General features: G+C 43.1%; 1 pseudogene; it reads right to left on the bottom strand.

The window, feature by feature from the left end:
- Positions 1-359: 359 nt before the first annotated feature.
- Positions 360-19,128, bottom strand: LOC118842646 (annotated as a pseudogene).
- Positions 19,129-19,388: the final 260 nt, after the last annotated feature.

Below are 19,388 nucleotides of genomic sequence, written 5' to 3'. Positions count from 1 at the left end.
ATGAAATTACCTCCACTATAATTCTATGAAATGAACTAGGGATTTTTTCTTCTTGACACAGGGTGAACTGGCTGCTCTCATCAGATTCCCACTGTCTCAGAATTGGAAGGTCCCTTTCAAATGAGATGAAATTGGTAAAAGTGTTTCCTTAGCACAGTAGTCAGTACATGGCAGGCACTATATTAATGGTTCTTTCCTTCTGGATGTCATTTATATTCTTCTCCCATAGCAGTAATGACTAAGACTCAAAGTATTTCCCTAAAAACTTCACTATATTTTAGTTCAGAGCAAGGAAGTACTCAAAGGAAATGATTGTGTGCTATTGGTCTGTAACAATTTTAAAAATGCTTATGCTTAGAGATCACAACTCCACCCGGACTTTTTCAGGCTGTGATTCCTTCATCTTCTGAGGCAGGGTCTTGGTCTAGAACTCCCACCTATCCGTCTTCAGGCTCTTGTCCACAGACAACTGCAAATTCAGCTGCAGGTACTCTTTGTTCTGGTCATAGACTGGCCAGTGAATAAGGTCTGCACCATTTGGGTCCCTGGCAGGAAAAATTAAATATTTAGACCAGAAAGGGGCCACTCAAATGGCAATTTTAGCAAGCCACCATAAGCTCAGCCTGAGAGCCAAGAAGGGGCCTCAAGTTAGGGGTCTTCTGACCCCCATAGGGAGTCTTGTTCACTCAACCTTAAGCAGTTTGGTCTTCATCTTTCCTGTTGCCCCTTTCTATTGCACCCAAGGCGGAAGGTCCAAAGAGTGAAAGGATTCACATAGGGAATAAGTAGCCAAATCATGATTTGAACTTAGAACACTGGACTCCATTTCATTGGAGCAGCTATGTGGTGCAGTGGATAAAGCCACGCCTGGAGTCAGGAAGACCTGAGTTCAAATCCAGCCTCAGACACTTACTAGCTCTGCGACCCTGGACAAATCACTTAACCATGTTTACTTTTGTTTCCTCATCTGTAGAATGAGCTGGAGAAGGAAACGGCAAACCATTCTGGTATCTCTGCCAAGAAAACTCCAGATGAGGTCACAAAGAATCAAACACAACAACAATGGTCTCCAACTACAAGTCTCTTGCCACTACCACCTGTCCTAATGCTTCCCAAGGGGGAAGAGAAGTCACTGACACTCCAGGGTGGTGGTGAGGGCCAAGAGAATCACTGATCTTTCTTGTTTTCCTTTCAAGATGCCCATGTGTAGGGTGAGTCTGCCAGAGCAATGCCTCTCCCAACCTTGACCATGAACTTGGGAAGGGCTACAATGTCTACCAGACCTTGCTTGAAGGTTGTAATAACTTTTTTTTTACTGAACAAATTTCAATCAGAGAACTTCTATATAAGTGGGCAAACTTTATGTGCCCAGGAATAGACACTACCCCACAGGGAAAACATTGGGAACCAAAGGGGAAGCTTTCTCACCCATGATGGGCAAAGTTTGCCCAGTAGCTCATTATCCTGTGACTCAGGAGTTTTTCCTCTTCTGTTCCCTCTCCTAAAACTAGGAACAGAAAAAGAAAGATTTGGTTAAGGTCAAAATGTAGACCCAAAGACCTCCTTTCCTTTACTCACCAGCCCCTACCACCCAATCCTTCCTGCTCTGGCCACTGACCTTATCTTCCTCCAATAGGTTCCTGCATGTCATTCCCCTCCCAGGGCTTACCTTGGCCTATTCTGTCCGTCTCCATAACTGAGTCTCTTCCCAAAAAACAAAGTAGTGCAGCTGGACTGGAAATCAAGAAGATCTGAGTTCTAATGTAGCCTCAGACACTGACTGGATGAAACTGGGTAAGTCACTTAACCTCTGTCTGCCTTTGTTTCTTTGTTTGAAAAATGTTTGAAAAGTACCTGCACCCCAGAGTTGTTGGGAGGGATAAAAAAGGGAGAGAATACTTACAGATTGCTCTACAAAACTTATAAAAATGTTACATAAGTTCTAGATATCATTATTATATTATATACTCAGTATAATAATACATGATAGAGGTGAGGGCATTGTTGAGGTCACCAGGTCACTAACATATGGACATGTTTATTTTGCATTTGTGCCTCATCATCCCTTCTGGGAAGTAAATTCCAGGAAGGCTTACACTGTCTTATTTATCTTTGTGTCTTCCCCAGAGTAGAACAGAGGGCTCTGCATCTTGGATGTACTTCATCATGTAAACTGAATTGAAGAGAGTAGCTGATTCAGTCCCTTGATGCAGTTCACCTGAACAATCAAGGGTACTTCCAAGGCTGATACTTTAATCTCCAATCACTTAGTCAACCAGGTAACTATTAAGTGCCTCCTCTCTCCCTGGCACTGTGTCAAGGGTTGGAAATACAAATACGAAGAATAAAAAATGAAAACAAAAGCTCTTCTCAGGCAGCTGCGCCCCTCTTCAGTGCCCCCTAAGGGAACCTCGCAGGGTAGAAAGAACACTGGATTTGGGCTTAGACCTGCTAACTCTGTGATATTAGATAAGGCCATTCCTCTCTCTGAAGTTCAGTTTCCTCTTCTATAAAACAGACACAATCCCTCATTTCCCCATACCCTGACCCTCACAAGATATTTGGGAAGATCAAATAGCTGCTAGATGAGAAGTAGAATGAGTGCTGAACATGGAGACAAGAAAACAGGAGTTCAGATCCTACCTCAGACCCTTAATTAGCTCTGTGACTCTGGGATAGCCAAGTTACCTTTCTTAGCCTCAGTTTCTTGATCTGTGAAATGGCGATAGCACTAGCACCTACTTCACAGGGCTGTTTTGAGGATATCAAATAATAATGGCACACATAAAGCTCTTTGTAAGCCTTCAAGCAGCATGTAAATGCCACCTAGTTTTAGCTACTGTGATTATCATTATTCAATGAGTTGACTATGGGAAGGTGCTTTCTGGAAAGGTAAGGCATTATTGTATGTTTTGATGTCAGAGAGAGTCAGGTAGATGATGGAGATGGCAGGCTGGATCCCCAGGGCTTCTACCCCTTCTGCCCCCACTCTGAGTCACAGCTTCCTGCTCCATCCCATCTCCACTGCTTACGAGGTCTTCCAAAGACAAAACGCAGCTCATCACCATGGTCCACTTTCACAAAATCCGGTTTGACATCCTTAAGAATGCTTGGTCGGTGCTGAAATTCGTAAAAGTAGACTGGAGAGCTGGGACCTAGGCAAACATAAAGAAATCCCCATGGTTAGCGACACATTGTACACAGGGCAGGACCACGTGCCAATGGCTTCTGGCCTAATTCTCTCCTTTGGGGTGGGGGGTGATGGTAGCTGGCCATTAATAGGTAAGCTCCTAGAGGGCAGTCCCTTAACAATTACTGTCTGATTCATGATGGAAAATGCAATTGGCATCCAGAGAAAGAATCGTAGAGTCTGAATGCAGATTGAAGCATACTAGTTACTCTCTCCTTTTTTTTGTTTTTTCTTTCTTGTGGTTTTTTCCTTTGGTTCTAATTCTTCCTTACACCATGACTAACGTGGAAATAGGTTTAATATGATTGTACATGTATAGGCTGTATCAGATTGCACACCATTTTGGGGAGGGAGAAGTGGAGGGAGAGAAAATTTAGAACTCAAAATCTTATAGAAGCAAATATTGAAAACTAGCTAAGTAAATAAATAAAATAAAAACACCCAAGTACTGTCTGAGAACCATGCTGTAAGGCAGGACAAGTGTTGGGGCCTGAAGTAACAAGACCTAGGTTGGAATCCTGGCAATGCTGCTGGCTGACTACAAGACCTTAGGGCAATCCTTTTACTTTTCTGATGCTGATTTTTAAATTTCGAGGTGGAGATAATAATGTCTGGCCTATTTGCCCTACAGGAAGGGGAGGGGAAGAGAATAAGCATTTATTATTCAGTAGTTCGTCAGTCATATTTGACTCTGTGTTATTTCATTTGGGATTTTCTTTGCAAAAATTTTGGAGTGGCTTGCCATTTCCTTCTCCAGCTCATTTTACAGTTGAGGAAACTGAGGCAAAGAGGGTGAAGTGACTTATCCAGAGTCACATAGCTAGTAAGTGTCTGAGGCCAGTTTTAACTCAGGAAGAAGAGTCTTCCTGATTCCAGGCCCAGCACTCTATCCACTGTGCCACCTAGCTACCCTGTGAATAAGCATTTAGAGAGTGCCTACTTTGTGCCAGATGCTGTACCATGTGCTTTACAAATATTATCTCACTGCAGCCTTGCAACAACCCTGTGACAGAGGTGCTCGTATTATCGCCATTTTATAGTCGAGGAAACTGAGACTAACAGAGTTAAACGACTTGCTCAGGATCACACAGGTAGAAGGTGTCTGAGTCTGGATTTGAACTCAGGGCTTCATGACTCCAGGTCCATGCTACTGTGATGAGGTCGTTGTGAGCATCTAGGGGAAGAATGGATGTAAAAATTTTTATACCAATAAACACTCTAGCAGAGATTCTTGATTTATTTTTAGTTGAGCATTTTGATGACTCGATTTCAATGTAATTGGTTTTCTATTCTATGTATTTTATTTTGTACATTTAAAAACATTCCTCTAGAAATTTCCCTGTACTGCCAAAGGGGTCCATGATACATACCCACAAAACAGTTAAGCATTTCTGCTTATATTACTGTGGGTTACTATTATTTATTATATTATTATTGTCAGTTGTTGTTGAAGTAGAGAATAGTCACTGAGTTCACCCCTGCCTGGGGTAGGTGGGGACAGGAGGGAAGAAGAAGGAAGGTAAACAAGGGGGTTTGACCAGTCTGGAGTCTACAATAACAAAGGCAGAAGTAGGAGTCCCCTTCTGCATGAGTGTGTGGGTGAGGTACACATGTTGCCCCAGAGATTAGACATTCCTACACTGATTCTGAAAAGGGTCCATGCCATACTCACTGTGTTGATATTTGGCCACTTTGAGGGAAGGAATGACAATGATCATATCCCCCATCATTTCCTGGAATTGAGCCTGACATTCTCCAGGGTCCTCAATATCTCTCAAATATTCTTCCATCACTAAAGGCACAAACTCAGGAGGAAAACCCTATAGGAGACCCAGGAAGAGACAGAGTGACAGACAAATGAACATAACTGGCAGTGGATTGTTTGGGGATGTTTCTTGGTTGATTGTAAGGAATAAGCAAGGGAGGTAGGTGATGCAGTGGATAAAACACTTGCCCTAGAGTCAGGGGGACCTGAGTTCAAATCCAGCCTCTGACATGTATTAGCTCTGTGACCCTAGACAAGTCACTTAACCTTGTTTGCCTCAGTTGCTCATTTTTAAAATATGTTGGAGAAGGAAATGGCAAGCCACTTACTTGTACTGTTAATGTATTGTTAATGGAATGGGCAGATCTTTTCCACCTGCTTGGAGTGACATAGAAGCCTGAATCACATGAGTCTGGGTCACATGAAGCCCCTGGTGGGAGGAGCTTGCCAAATGTGTGGGGCAGGAAGAGAGTGGGTGAGACAGAGCAATCAGAGCTGGGAGGAAGTTGGTGTGAGGTGGAGCTTGGAGAGAGAGGGGAGGCAAAGACAGAGCCTCGAGCTCCGGTCAGAGAGGGAGTGATTTTGCTTAATGGAGTTCATTTATGGGAAGGCTTGGGGATGGCAGTGCCCCCCGCATCTATAATGTGTATAGATTTTTTTGTCACTAGGATGGATTGGGGTTTCTGGTGTTGGAATGAATGTCTTGGTTTTGTCTTCCATGAAGAGAGTCTGTTATATTTTGCGATTCAAACATGGGAATTCGCTGGAATATTCATAGCAGCAGCTGTGGGTATCACATTGATGTTACACCACTCCATTATCTTTGCCACGAAAACTCCCCAAAGTCGTCACAAACAGTCAGACATGACTCATCAACTAACCAACTACAAGGAATAGGCCCACCCAAATTTGCCTGCTATTCATAGGTGCTGGGTCTCATTAGATCCCTTTGCCATGTTCCCACCAGGGTCTGCTCTTTCTGGGTTAAATTCCTCAAGAAGATACTAGATGACTAGTTATTGGGCCTGGGGCAGAAGGGATGTGGGGCTCAAGGAAAGGACAGAACTACATGGGGTCTCCAGGGTCCCTTCCCCCTCTGTGACCATGAAAGAAGAAAGTCAGAAGGTGGAAGGACCTTCATTGGCTCCCCCCAAGACTATTTCAATGGCATCCTGATTGGTCCCTGTGCCTCAGACCTTTCCCTACTCCAATCTGTTCTCCACTCATCTTCTAAAGTGATTTTCTTTTTCTTTTCTTTTTATCTTTTAAAAGTGCTTTAATCAAAAATCTGGTTGGGTAAATCAGTAAGCATTGCAAACTTTTAAAGACTTTCAGGAAAGTCAACGAGGACCTAAACGGAAAGAAAGCAGCTGCCATTGCAAATTCTTTGGTTATTGGGACAGTGCCAGCTGCTCTGGGAAGCACGGCCTACCTGCCTCAGCCAAGGCTCCCACCCCAGCCTCCTTCCCACAAGTCTGAGGGGGATGTGTGGAAAATAAACTCCTAGCATCCCCCAGAGCACAAAATGTCCCCAAGTCAGAGCTTCTTTCAGGTATGGGTTCTTTTTGTTACAGCCAATGTGTACAATTTGAATGCAACCTTGAAGTAAAACAGGAAGTCCTTTGTAATCAGTTCCAGGACACTAACTCCCCAAGCCCCACATGAAGAGGACAAGCAGGGCTTGTTTTCAAAACAGCCATTTCCTGTTGGCCAGCCCCTGGGGGATGCTTGTGAGGCTCACCAAGCTCCCACTAAGGAGCTCTGGCCTGAAAGGGCACTCACCTTTGCTGGAACCACCTCAGCCTGGGAAAACTGTGGGCATGCATTTATGGGAACCAGCAGACTACCATTTCTTGGGGTGTGGAGGGCCCAGCTAAGATGTTCCAGACGACATGGTGGGTTCTCTTTTCCCTTCATCTGAACTACTGAGTCTAGCAATTTGAGACTGTTACCTCTAGATTTACTTTAGGGGATCACAGATGAGGTTCAGGAGGATAATATCATAAAGGAACCTGATTTTATCAAGTCACCACAACAATGCAGTTCCTCCAACTCAGTGGCCTGAGTCTCTTCTGGTTCCACATAATGTGGGATCCTGTGTCTCCTGTGTTTTAACATAAATGGCCTTAGTCATTACGAGGTTCAATGTGACAAGTTTGGTTTTCCTTGGGCAGGGCTGCAAGAGTCACCCAGCAGCCATTTCAGAAGGGGGGTACAGGTCTCTGAGCATACACAGCTGCCTACACTAATGCTTTCAATAAATAGCCGGACTGCAAACAAATATCAGACAATTATCTCAGTAGAATAAATTAAAATATTGCATTTCTATCTGCATGTTTTGCTTCTTTTTTAATTACTTGGAATGTTTTTGTGTTTGTTTTTTTAGATAAAGAGATATCCATTAAGAGGTGGCTGCTGCAAACTGGCCTTCACCTCCCACTCCTCAGACTTCAACAGCTCCTTTATGGCTACCGTCATGGGACCCACACCCCCAGGGACCGGAGCGATATAGCTGGCTTTCTTCTTGACTTCTTCAAAATCCACATCTCCCACTAATTTGGGCTTGGTAGTGATGGGATCGTGAACCTGATTTATCCCCACACTGATGACAGCAGCTCCTTTCTTGATCATATCTGTTGTGATTAGATTAGGGATGGCTGCAGCAGATATCACAATATCCACAAGAATTGTGTGCTTCTTCAGCTGCTCCTTGGGAGTGTAATGGTGAGATATCATCACAGTGGCATCCTCTCCAGGATGTTCATGCCTGCCATCTGTATACAGCAGCATTGCAGTGGGCACGCCGACATTCTTGGACCTGACGTCACAACCACGTTCTTCACCAGCGTGGGAATGCCACTCTGCTTAATGATCTCCTACACAACCCAGGGTGTTACAGGGAGCACGGAGTACTGGTCCAGGTACATACGCCCCATGTTGATCACATGAAAGCCATCCACATCCTTATCTGGTGCCACAGCATTGCACACCTTTCTCTCATCGATGTTCAGGAAGAGGGAGCTGAACCAGGAGGCCATTCACATTGTCATCATCATTGAGCTTGCCAATTAAATCCAGCAGCTCTTCCTCTGGAATGGAGGAGGGTTTCAAAATTGTTTCACTGCTGATTCCCACAACCGCTGCAGACTTGGTCTTGTTCAAGACTTAGGAGTGACTTGTAGGGTTTTCTCCCACCAGAACGACACTCACGTGGCGCCCTTTGTTACCCAAGGTGACACACTGCTCCACTTCCTGCTGGGCCTCCTTGCCTGACCTGCTGGGCAGCTTCTCTCCAGAAATCACAATGGCTTCATTTCTGGCCACAGTGAAGTGCAGTGGGTGGCAGGTGCCCAGTGCCAGCTGCGGGCGTGCGGCCTGAGAAGGGTCTAGAGCTATTTTCTAAGCACAGATCTGACCATTTTACTCCCCTGCCTCAACTAAGTCAATTCTAGAGGATTCCCATTACCTCTAGGCTTAAATATAAACTCCTCTCTTTCGTATTTAGAGCTTTGAACAACATGGCTCCATCCAGTCTTCTATATTGTTACCCTCCTCACACTCTGTGGCCCAGGTGCCAATCTCCTTGCTCCTCACACTTCCCATTCCGTCTCTCATCTCTGTGCCTTTGCATTGGCAAGACTCAGCTCAAATAGACCCTTCTATAGAACATCTTTCTATAGAAAAGCTGCTAGTGCCTTACCCCTCCCCCAAAATTTCTTTCGTGTATATTTTCCATTTGTCTCTGGATGGGCAGCTTATCTCCCTATAGAATACAAGATTACTGAGGGCATGGCCTCTTTCACTTTGTTCCTCTGCCTAACCCAGTGCCTGCTATATGGTGGGTACTTATGAAAAAAAAGTTTGATTAACTGGTATCTCACCAAATACTTGCGTAGCAATATTGATGGGATACTTTCTTTATCCATTTTTTCCTTAAATCCAGGAATGTTTATTCCCTGTGTAGAGAAAAATGGTGCACTGTGAATAATCTTTAGAACTTTATGAAATTTATGCATTTTTCAAAAACAAATCTCATCCAAGGAAATCATTTAGGTAGAACTAGTGCCATAGATTTGTTTAGGATTTACTGAATAATGCCCAATACAAACTGAACAATTCTCAAGATATTTTGCCAAATGGCCAGCAAAATGGCTGGTAATGCCCAATACATAATAAACAGTGGTCATGGTTGCTTCATAATGACTAGTGGCTTTAGACAATGACTGATGCTTACTATAACACATTATGCTAGAAATGATGCAGGCAGAATTTAGTTTTTCTGACTAGCATAAATAGACCAACTTTATATGCCTGTGCTTAAGAAGGCAGCTGACAAATGGTTGTTAATATCATGTCATATTTAAAATTAATTTTGGCCCAATGGCCTTTAGATATGATGACCTGAAGCCCATTGGACAGAGGCCTGGTCTCACATCAGGAAGCCCAGGTTCTAGTCCAAGCTGTGATGTGTTTAATTAATTTCCTTAATGGGAGTCTCAGTTCTCCACAAAATGGGGAGAAACAGGTTAGTGTGATAAACATCACAGCAGGTACTATGAAGGCAGTTTTTTGTAAACAATAAAATGCTCTGTTAATTTCAGCTGGTATTATTCACCATTTAAAATATAGAGACTTGGGGCAGCTAGGTGACAAAGTGTATAGAGCCCACAGCATGGAGCCAGGACGACCTGAGTTCAAATTTGTCCTCAGACGCTCACTAGCTCTGTGACCCTGGGCAAGTAACTTAACCCTGATTGCCTCCAAATATTAAAAATTTTCACAAATTAAAAAACAAAAACAAAATAAAAAGACTTGTAGAGAATATTTTAATCAAAGGGGAATTAACCTGGCATGGGCTTCTCTTCCAATACTTCTAAACAGATTTGCAAATGACATGAGTCATCCATAGAGAAAATAACTAAAGGTTGAATCATTTCTGATTCTTCCATTGGAAGCCTGCTCAGGGTAACTTTTCTGATTTTAGAAAAGACAAATTTACAGATGACATGAAGTCAGGAGGGCTGGCTAACATATGGATCATGGAGTCAAGATCCAAAAAAAGGACCAGACAGGCTAGATTATCGGACTGACCAGAGCCACTGTGATCAAATTTAGTGGGGACAAGGTCTTACACTTGGAATTTCTTTACAATCTCAACTTGAGGGAGACATGGCTACATGACAATTTATCTGAAAAAGATCTAGGGATTTTATTGAACCACAAGCCCATAAGGAGAAAAGAGGGTAATATGACAACCTAAAAAGGCAATGTGTTATTGAGTATGTTGAGAGGCACAGCTTCCCAGATTAAGGAGATGATAGTCCTCTTGTACTCAGCCCGTGGGGAGGCTACAGTTATCCCTTCCACTTTGTGATTTTCCTTATAGTGATTTAAAAATATTGCGGGTAGGCATAAGAAGTTAAGTGGGAATATTGGGGAGTTTTGTGGAAGACAAACATGACAGTCTAAGGACAACAAATGACACAGAACAATTTTAGAAACTCAGAAATACATAAAATATATGTATAGTATTTTATAATGTCAACATATATTAGCCTTTAGTACCATAATAATTCAATATTCTTCTCTGGTATGAAGGGCAGGTACCCCCAAAATTTTACCCAGCTTTTCAAGATTGTGAGGGTTCTCCACCCCTAATGTGCCATGATGTGGAAGAAATAACTGTATATCTGCAATCTTTTGTTCAGTTCTGGGCATCACATTTGAGACAGAAAATAGAGAACCTCAGAAGGTGGTCATGGTCTTGCTTTGTTGGTCAAAGAAAAAATTTAGGGTAGGGGCAGACGTGATAGTTGTCTTTAACTGTCTGGTGAATGGTCAACAGGAAGAAGCATTTAACTGGTGACATTTGCCCTAAGGGCAGATCTGGGAAGAACAGGTAGAAGTTGAAATAGAAGTAAATTTCCACTTCATGTCGTGATGCCCTGTCCAATCATGCGAGCTGCCTAAAAATGGAAGGAGCTATCTTTGAAGGCAGTAGGTTTGCCCTCCTTGGAGGTCTTCAAGCAGGGGCTTGGATTACCATTTGTCCAGTAAGTTATAGAAAGTATTCTTCTACTCTGGCTTAGACTTCTTTGCCACCATGATCCTGACCAACTTGGAAAGTCTGTGATTCTTTAGAGAAACATAAACTGTCGAGAGCTGGCTCAGAATAGAACATGCTAGAATCTTACCACAGGAAGAACCCAGCCAAATTCATGGTTATTGACACCGATAATGGAAGGGACATGGTGGAATTCTCCTGCAGCCAGCAACTCTTCAGGATGTTTGGGGAGGAAATGCCCATCAACTACACCAGGGATTATCTCGAATTGCTAAAGAAAGAAGCAGAAAAAAAGAAAAGGTAAGTCTGTGTCCACAATCTCCCTTCCATGTACCACTTTCTCATCATTTTCACTGTTACCATCCTGTTTCAGACACTTTTTATTACTTACCTGGACTCTTTATTTTTTGTAGGCAATCAAGATTTAATGACTTGCCCAGGGTCACACAGCTAGTAAGTGTCTGAAGTTGGATTTGAACCCTGGCCTTCCTGACTCCAGGGCCGGTGCTCTATCCATTGTACCACCTAGCTCTCCCTTCTTATCTGGACTTTTGCAACAGTCTCCAAACTGGCCTTTCTGTCTCCCCCTCTAATTTATCACATACATACACATACGTGCATACACACACACACACACACACACACACACACACACACACACTCTTTCCTCTTCTCAGAAGTGCTCATGACACTTCCCTGCATTAAAAAAATCCCATGGCTCCTCATTACTTCTCCCCCCTCCCCCCCAAAAAAATCCTCCAACCCTTCAATCTGGCATTAAGAACCTTCTCTTCTACTTTTCCAATCTTATCTCATACTGTCTGGACTCTGACCTGTGCTAAGTACATCACTTATAATGGATTTCCAAATCTCCAGTGAAAGTCAACCACTTTTTTCTACCTTTCTGCCTTGGCTCACTTCATTCTACATGAACAGAATGACCTTTCCCCCACTGCTTCCTGTTGAAATTCTTACCTTTCTTCCGCTTCACTTTAACTGCCAAGATGTCCACAAAAACTTCTCTGATATGGCCATAAAGACCCTTCCCTTCTTCAGAGTTCCCACTGCAAGTGCTTGTGATGCCCCCTGTGGACTTAGGTTCTGTTACCTGAGTATGGCATAAAGCCCTCTGCCCTAAGGAGGGGAGTTCCATCATGGACCCATCCCTTATCCAGATTTTGTGTCCCTCATGCCAGACACAGAAGCTGCTCCAGAAATGCTTCTGGCATAAAGAACAGGAGAGACTTGGCCTCAAAGTCAATAGATCTGGATTCTATTCCTGGCTCAGCCAATAAACGACTTTGTAACTTGAGGCAAATTACATCTCTCTGGTTTCAATTTCCTCCCCTATGAAATGAGTGCATTGGACTAGATTATTGTCAAGATCTTTTCCCTTCAAGCTTCCTAAAAGGGGGCATTGGAATTGGGCTTTCATAGATGGAGAAGAATTCAATGGACAAAGGGGGACTATGAGGGGCAGCAGGTATGGGGGAGGAAGGAAGACTGGATTGAAAAGTGGGAGACACCTGGGCTTGAATCCCAGGTCTGATGTTTATTGACTGTGATGCTGCAGAAGTGGGTAAGTCACCACCTCTAGGCTTGCCAGAGCTTTGTTGTTGTTCAGTTGTGTCTGACTCTTCATGACCCCATAGACCATAGCACCCCAATGCTACCCATGGGGTTTTCTTGCCAAAGATAATGGAGTGGTTTGCCATTTACTTCTTCAGTATATTAAGGCAAGCATAGGTTAAGTGACTTGCCCAGGGTCACACAGCTAGTAGGTATCTCTGGCTAGATATGAAATCAGGTTTTCATGACTCCAGGCCCAGTTTCTATCCACTGAGACCTCCTCAGAGGTTTCCCCATCTATAAAATGGGAATAATGATTCTTATGCTCCTTACCTCAGGGATTGTTACGAGAAAGGCCCTTTATAAACCAGTATGATGATAAGAAGGGAAGACTTTGTAGACATAAGACAAAGCCTGAGCGAAGACACAGAAGTAAGAGAATATAGGGAACATTTAGAAGACTGGGGGCAGACAAGTTTGGCTGGAGTACAGAGTGCATGACTTATGAGATAAGTCAAGAAAGGAATAGAGGCCCTAAAGTGTTCAGTCTCTGAACTCTGGGCTTGGGTTTGAGTGAAAGTCAGGAATCCTTTCTTTTCCCATCTCCTTGGCATCTGCATGGCCAAAATGAAATTCAACCTCACAGGTGCTTTGGCGAAAGATGTTCATAAGATTGTAGATTTCGACCTGGGAGGTACTTCTTTTGAGGGTCATAAGTCGTCATTTATTGTTTAAGTTGAAGAAGAGGTTTTGAAAGGGGTGGGGTGGGGGGCCTAGGGGAGAGGTGACAAGGGAGGAGACAGGGACATGAGAGCCTCTCATCTGTGTCTGCTCTAGATAGGGTTGATTCTGATTTCTGAGTGTTGGTCCAGGGCACACAACGAAGCCCCTGATGATAAGATGAGGTTCCAGGGGTACAGGTTTAGGAAAACATTGGGGGTGGCCAGAGTTCCACATCCAGCCAGAGGTGGGGGCTTGGATTCTCCTTGGATCAGCAGCACTGCTTCTTTTCAGGAATTGAAGCAGAGTGATAAGTTTTTATTTCAGCTCTTATAAAACATTCTTGTAAAGTCTTTGTGCTAGAGAATTCTTTCATCACCTCTCTAACTTCTTGTACTTTGCTTCTAGTTTCTTTGAATATGCCTCCACCTTGTAAGCTGGCTGCTCTAGAGTTGCTACTTGTTCCTCAATTAAAGTGATCTGATCAAGATAAGGCTGAAGTGCTGCAGGTTTCTGGTTTATGTCCTTTAGGTTTCTATTTATGTTTACTGCAATATCTTTCATTTCTAGATACTTCAGGCTAGAGAATTTGTTCATATTTTCCAGAAGTTTATAGTCTTTACTGGTGGTCAGCTTGCCTGACAGGTATGTGGCCATTTTGGAGAACATGTCCTGGCACAGCCCCATGATGTCTGCCTTGCCTGGCTCCATGGCCTCCTCGGCTTTCTCCACCATGGCTGTTTAGGCCAGGGAAGGGAGGAAGGAGAAAGGATGAAGGGAGAGATGGTGATGGGGGAGGATGGGGAGGGGAAGTGTAGAGAAGCGGAAGGGAAGGGAGGGGAGGGACGGGGAGAAGGAAACTGAAAGGTACTTTAGAAGAACATCTGGTCCAACCCCCCTCATTTTCTGTATGAGGAAACTGTTGTCAGATCAGGATGAAAAACATAATAGCTTTCATAATGAAGGAAGGAAAGTCAACGTGATCAATGGAGAGAGGAATTAGACGAAGGGGCAGCTGGGTGGCACAGTATGCAGAGTGCTGGGCCTGGAGTCAGAAAGACTCACCTTCTTAAGTTCAAATCTGGCCTCAGACACTTGTGAGATCCTGGGCAAGACCCTGTTTGCCTCAGTTTCTTAATGAGCTGGAGAAAGAAAAGGCAAACCACTCCAGTATCCTCACTAAGAAAACCCTAAGTGGGGTCACCGAGAGTTGCACAAGACTGAACAATTAAAAGCAATTAGATCTGGTTTAACATTTAATCTGGCACTAACTCTTAGTACTGAGTACAGGTAGAAAACTCCAATTCTTTGAGGAAGCAACATGATGCAACATAAAGCTTGGTTCTGAAGGCCTGGGATCAAGTATCCATCTTGATACTTGTGAACTAAGTGACATTTGGCACAATCAATCCTCCTGGGACTCACTTTCCTCCTTTTTAAAATATCCAGTTAATCAACAAACTATTCCAGGCTCTGGGGATACAAATATAAAAGCAAATAGCTCCCTGCCCTCTAGTTACTTCCATTCAATGGTTCTAATTTCCAAGTCTGTAATTTGGGAATGACATCGTAATTGTACCACCAATGGTACATAATTTTTGCAAAATTATTGAAATGAGATAATGTATAAACTGTGTTTTTTTTTTATGCTTCTAAATAAATCTTTTTTTTTCCTTTATTTATTTTTAGTTTACCACACACAGTTCTACATAGTTTTGAGTTCCAGTTTTTCTCCCCTCCCTCCCCCCTCCCTCCCCAAGACGGCATGAAGTCTCATATAACTGTCATGTATAACTTCGCATTGAATTAATTTATGCTCTAGTCAAGTCGTGGAGAAGAATTTTGACCAATGGAATGAATCATGAGAAAGAAGAAACAGAACAAAAAAAAAAAAACAAAAAAAAAAACAAACAAAAAAAAAACCCAAAAACAAAAACAAAAGAGAAGCAGAAAAGGCGAGCATGTAGTGTGCCTCAGTCTGTATTCAAACTTCGCAGTTCTTTCTCTGAATGAAGATAGCATTCTCCATCGTGAGTCCCCTGGAGTTGTCCTTGCCCCTTTAGGTTGCTGAGAGAAGCTCAGTATGTCAGGGTTGGTCCTCACGGAATCCACATATCTGTGGCTGTGCACAACGTTCTCCTGGCTCTGCTCCGCTCACTCAGCATTATGTCGTGTAGGTTTTTCCAGGTTGTTATGAAGTCTGCATCATCCCCATTTCTTATGGCACAATAGTATTCCATCACCTTCATATACCACAGCTTGTTCAGCCATTCCCCAATTGATGGGCATCCCTTTGCTTTCCAATTCTTGGCTACCACAAAGAGAGCTGCTATAAATATTCTTGTACATATGGGTCCTTTTCCCGCTTGCGTGATTCCTTTGGGATACAACCCTAGAAGTGGTATTACTGGGTCAAAGGGTATGAACATTTCTATAGCCCTTTGGGCATAGTTCCACACCGCCCTCCAAAATGGCTGGATCAGCTCACAACTCCACCAGCAATGCAACAATGTTCCAATTTCCCCACATCCTTTCCAGCATTTATCATTCTCCTGATTTGTTATTTTAGCCAATCTGACAGGAGAGATGTGGTATCTAAGAGTTGTTTTGATTTGCATTTCTCTAATCAGCAGCGATCCAGAGCATTTTTCCATATGCCTGTAGATAGCTTTAATTTCTTCCTCTGAAAACTGCCTGTTCATATCCTTTGACCATTTCTCAATTGGGGAATGGCTTGTATTCCTATATATTTGGCTTAGCTCCCTGTATATTTTAGAAATGAGGCCTTTATCAGAGATACTAGTTGCAAAGATTTTCTCCCAATTTTCTGCTTCCCTCCTAATTCTTGTTGCATTGGCTTTTTTTTGTACAAAAACATTTCAATTTGACATAATCAAAATTATCCATTTTGCATTTTGTAATGCTCTCTATCTCTTGTTGGGTCATGAATTCTTTACTTTTCCACAAATCTGATAAGTAAACTATTCCTTGCTTTCCCAAATTACTTAGAGTATCAACTTTTACTCCTAAATCATGAACCCATTTTGACTTTATTTTGGTATATGGTGTAAGATATTGGTCTATGCCCAGTTTTTGCCCTACCATTTTCCAATTTTCCCAACAGTTTTTGTGAAATAGTGAATTATTAGCCCAGAAACTGGCCTCTTTGGGTTTATCAAAGAGTAGATTGCTAAACTTGTTGATTTCACCTACTTGTGTACCTATCCTATTCCACTGATCCACACCCCTGTTTCTTAACCAGTACCAGGCAGTTTTGATGACTGCTGCTGTGTAGTACAGTTTAATATCTGGTGTGGCTAAACCACCATCCCTAGCATGTCTTTTCATTAATATCCTAGATACTATAAACTGTGTTTTTAATGAAAGGAATATATAGATGAGAGCTATCAATCCCAGGGGATAGAGAGGACCTTCCCACAACTGTGATTCATTCTTCCAAAGATCCATAGGGTGTTAGATCTGGAAGGTGAAAAGAACAGAATAGTTGAGCTGGAAGGGACCACCACCACCACCACGACACTATGATGGTGTAGTCATTGTCACCACCACCACCACCATTGTCATCATCATCATCATCATCATCATCATCATCATCATCACGTTTATTTAGTGCCAGGTACTGCCCTAATAAGCACTTTACCATTATTATCGCTGATCCTCACAAGAACTCTGGGACGTAGGTGTCATTATTATGCCCATTTTGTGAGTAAGGAAAGTGAGGCAAACAGGTTACATGACAGCTAGTGTCTGAGGCTGGATCTGAACTCAGGTCAGTTTTTCCCAGCACTCTAACCACTGCACCACCTAGATGAACTCTCCATACCTTAACTTACAGAATGTTACTGAAGGAAAAAATCTTGTAAGGAAGAATGTCAGAAGTTTAAGGAAACTTGGAGCATATAATGTTGGAACCCAGAATGTTACAATCAGATCACAGTGGATCCTTCCAGCTCTAAAGCTATGATTCTAATAACAGAGAATGTTTGAGTGGGAAGAGTTGCAAGACTAGGGAACGAAAAACTTAGAACCTTAGAACCTGATATGTTTAGAGCACAGAATGATGGAAAGATTCTTAGGACAAAGCATGTCCAGAGTGGAAGGGATGGAACCTTGGCACAAAAATGTTTAAAACACAGAATGATTGGAGGTAGAAGAGATCTAACAACAACTGATCTAGAAGACACCTTCAGGCATAAAATATTGGAGGTGGACATATCCTGGAAGATCATCTAGTTTAAGACCCTCATGTTAGTAAGGGGAAAGCGAGGCTGAAAGAGGGACATTCCCAAGATCTTCACCTCAATCACACCTAATGAAGACTGGGTTTCCAGCCATGTACTAAGCTGTTTTTGCAGCTCTTTTTGGGACTGGAACCCTTGCTTCTCAGCTTACGTACCTTGCTAATGGCCAGGATCTGATCCTCAGATTTGCTTCTAAGGCACTGAACCATGAAGGCAGAATCGTGTCTATCACAAGCAGACAGATTGGCAATGACCTGAAAAGAGGCACCCACAAAGAGTTAATATTCTCATAGAGGAACCCCTGGTGTGTATCACAATAGCAGGGTCCTTTCATGTTTATCAGTAAGCTAGCAAAGGATCATTTCTATAGGTGATGATACAGTAATGGTGAAAAGGAGATCAAGTTGGAACCTGTCTGACCTCCTAAGGGGCTGAGTCCCCCAACCATAAGCCTGCTCTGTACAGGGCTCAGTGCCAGCCAATGGGGATGAATATGGGCAGAGGCAGGTCACAAAGACACAATTGTTGCTCCCAAGAGTTTACCATTAACTCAGAGAAAAGACCTAAATATCCTTATAGGACACATGATGGGGTCTGATATGTTGAAAGAACCCTGACATTGGTTCAGAGAGCTCAGTTCTAGTCCCAGCTCAGTGACCTTGGACCAGTCACAGAATGATAGAACCATAGAGTTAGAAGGGGCCTCACAGATCATTCCATCTCAGCTATACCTGGGCCCCCTCAGGGAATGCTTCTTGCTGTTCTGGGGGTGTCAGAAAAGAGAATTTGGAGCTAGAAGAGAATTTACAAAACATCTAATCAAATCCACTTTTACAGAGGAAGAAACTGGGACCACAGGCACAGGAAGAAGAAGAGCCAGGAACTGAATACTTCCTGTCTGTGCCTCTGTATCCTTCTCTGTAAAATGAGGCTGTTGGACTGGATTATTTCTATGATAACTGTCAGCTTGAACATTCAATGGCATTCTAGTGTACATTCTCATAGCCCAGATGAGCCAGAAGATCAATGGGACATCAGGCTATGGGGTTAGGAAGCCCCTGCAAACTCCCGGGGTTGGAGAGCTACCAGGCCAGAAGATCTTTGCCTTTCAGCCCCCTGATGGATTTTATGTTTGTCCTATGAGGGGCAGCCATGCTAAGCTGTCAGAGGTCCCCTGGCAAAGACAGGAGAGAGCAGGTCTGCAGCTGCAGATAGTCACAAAGACCACCTGGGAAGGCACAGAGAGGCTCTGAGCAGCATGGGGAAGAGATGCACCTAAGTGGTGAAACTGGGGATCCATTTGGGCCTTGAATTATTTCATCATTACTCTGTATATTTCTTTTGATCTTACTCAAAGCTGTTAGTAATCTTTTAAGGAAGAATAAATGGGATTGCAAAGATCAAAGAACAAGGAACTTACATTCACAATTGTTTCTGAGCTGGAAGAAATGATGGCAGGCATGGTGGCCACACCACTCTGCATGATTGCTCTGTGGAACAAACCTTTGGACATGGGGGACAGAACCTGGGGGAGCAAAGCACAGCAGAGGGGAGGAACAAGCAGTCATGGGGAAGCCCAGACCCTCCTGCCTAGCTCAATGCCCTACATGCAGTGGATTGTTTAATAAATATTCATTGCAGTGAATTGCATTAAATTGTATGTGGGCAAATAAAAACAAACTTCTTCCTCGCTGCGATTTAAGGACTTGGTATTGATCAGGTCAAAGAAGAGGAAGGCAACTTCCCTGAACGTATTTGAGTTCCATTTTACAGGTGCCCAAAACCAGAGTGGAAAAATTTGGCCCAAGCCATCCAGCT

This window comes from Trichosurus vulpecula, chromosome 3, assembly GCF_011100635.1.
Source record: "Trichosurus vulpecula isolate mTriVul1 chromosome 3, mTriVul1.pri, whole genome shotgun sequence".
Lineage (NCBI taxonomy): Eukaryota > Metazoa > Chordata > Mammalia > Diprotodontia > Phalangeridae > Trichosurus > Trichosurus vulpecula.
This window is presented reverse-complemented; position numbering and strand designations above follow the sequence as displayed.